The sequence below is a fragment of the Plecotus auritus genome, assembly GCF_963455305.1.
Source record: "Plecotus auritus genome assembly, chromosome: 3".
NCBI lineage: Eukaryota > Metazoa > Chordata > Mammalia > Chiroptera > Vespertilionidae > Plecotus > Plecotus auritus.
Window position 1 is genome coordinate 109,142,354 of NC_137772.1, and position 2,418 is coordinate 109,144,771.

Here is a 2,418-nt window from a genome sequence, read left to right on the forward strand (position 1 = left end):
GACTTTAGGGAAACAATGAATGATCTCAGTGAGAACTTAAACAAAGAGATAGGAAACATTTAAGAGGACATAAACATCATTAAAAAGAATCAATAAAAAATGAAGAATATAATATGTGAAATGAAGAATACACTAGAAGAAATCAACAGCAGGCTAGATGAAGCAGAGAACTGAATAAGCAATTTAGAGAAAAAGATAACAATAAGCACCTAGACAGAACATCAAAAAGAATAGATTTTTTTTTTAATTGAGGAAAGTCTAAGGGCCCTCTGAAACAGAAAACATAACATCTACATAACAGGGATAATAGAAGGAGAAAAGAGTAAGGAAAGGATGAGATCCTGTTTGAAGAAATAATGGTTGAAAACTTCCCTAACCTTCAAAAGGAAAAGGCACAGAAGTTCAGAAAATACAGAGAGTTTAAATCAAGATGAACCCAAAGAGGCCCATACCAAGATACATCATACCTAAAATGTCAAAGGTAAAAGACAAACAGAGAATCTTAAAAGCAGCAAATTGGTTACTTACAACAGAGCTCACATAAAACTATCAGATGATTTGTCAACAGAAACATTTCAGGACAGAAGTGAATGGCGTAAAATATCCCAAGAGAGGAAAGCAAGGACCTACAACCTAGACTATTCTATGCAGCAAACTTATCATTTAAAACTGAAGGTGAGATCTTGAAGAGGGGAGCAGAGGAGGCCAGGAGCGTGACCAACCCAACACCCATACTGCCTTCGGACATCACCCTGAACCCGAGCAGTGATCCACTTACCATCCATAACTCATAAGGGACCACCACTGGGTCCTGTAGTGAGTGGCATCCTACCTTTCCACTGGCTCCAAGATACCCGCAGTGACCGCAGGCCAGAGAGACTTCTCACACTTCACCTCCCCACCCAGATCCTGGACCTTGCACTTCTAGACCCGGTGCTCCTCCACCCTGTGCTCCCAGACCTGGTGTAGTGAGTGCAAGTCAGAGAGACCCCACACACCACCTCACCCACCTCCAAGGTTTGGGCCCATGGTGCAGGTTGGGGACCTCCAGCCTGGAGCCCCACCCAGTTCCAAGGACTGTGTGAACAGTGATGTCTGGGGGCACTCAGCCTGGCACCCCACTCAGCTCCAAGGACTGTCTGACAGGGCAAGCCAGAGAGTGTTAGGGCACAACCTTGTCATAAGCACTGGGGCAGCACAGTGAGTTGCATGCCAGAGGGCTCTGGGACCTCACAAGGAGTCACACACCAGAGGATCTGTGCAGGTGACCTTGCCAACCCTGAGTACCTTCAGTGGGCAAAGGAGGAACCAGAAGTATGGAGGAAGGGAATACAAGTCAGAGCAGAGACATTAAAGGCATGAGACTCAAGGCAGACTCAGTCTCTGGGATATGCAGTACTGGACCATTAGACTACTAGAGGCTTCAGTTTCTCAGAACTCAAGCAGGTTGCCCAGACCTAGGAAGTTTCAGCAACTCACATTAAATAGAAACAAATACAAAGGGACAGCAATAAAGGAAGACAAAGGAACAATGTCCAAAGGAAAGAAGATGAGGAATCACTAGAGAGAAAATTAAATGAAATGGAGACAAGCAATTTACCAGAGAAAGAATTCAGAGTAGTGGTTATAAGGATGCTCAAACATCTGAATGAGAAATTCACCAACATGTGTAAGAATCAAGAGGAAATGAAGAATGACATAGCTGCAATAGAGAACAAAATGGAAATTTCAACAGTAAACTAGAAGAAGCTGAGGACCCAATCAGTAAGTTAGAAGACAAGGTAGAAAAAAACAAAAAACAAAAAAAAACCAAAAAACAACAACACTCAATCTGAACAGCAATAGGGAAAAATAAATAAAAAGCAGGGATAAAGTTTAAGGGAGATTTGGGACAACATGAAACAAAGTAACATCTGCATACTAGGGGTGGAAGAAGGAGTTGAAGCTGAGCAAGGAACAGAAAACCTATTTGAAGAAATATTGACAGAAAAATTCCCTGTTTTGTGGAAAACAATAGTCACACAAGCACTGAGAGTCCCAAACAAGAACCCAAAAAGACCCATAACAAGACAAGTTGTTATTGCAATGGCAAATGTTAATGAAGAAGAAATAATCTTAAGAGCTGCAAGAAAGAGACAGAAAGTTACCTAAGCCTTAGGTATCTCCCATTAGACTATCAAATACTTTTTCAACAGAAACACATCAGGTCAGAAGGGAATTGAATGAAGTATGCATAGTAATGAAAAGCAAGGTACTGAATCTAAGAATACTCTATCCAGCAAGGCTATCATTCAAAATTGAAGGGCAAATCAGGAGCTTCACAAACAACAAACAAACAAACAAACAAACAAACAAACAAACAAAAAAGGCTAAGGGAGATTATAACCATCAAGGCAGCAATGCAAGAAATCCTAAAGG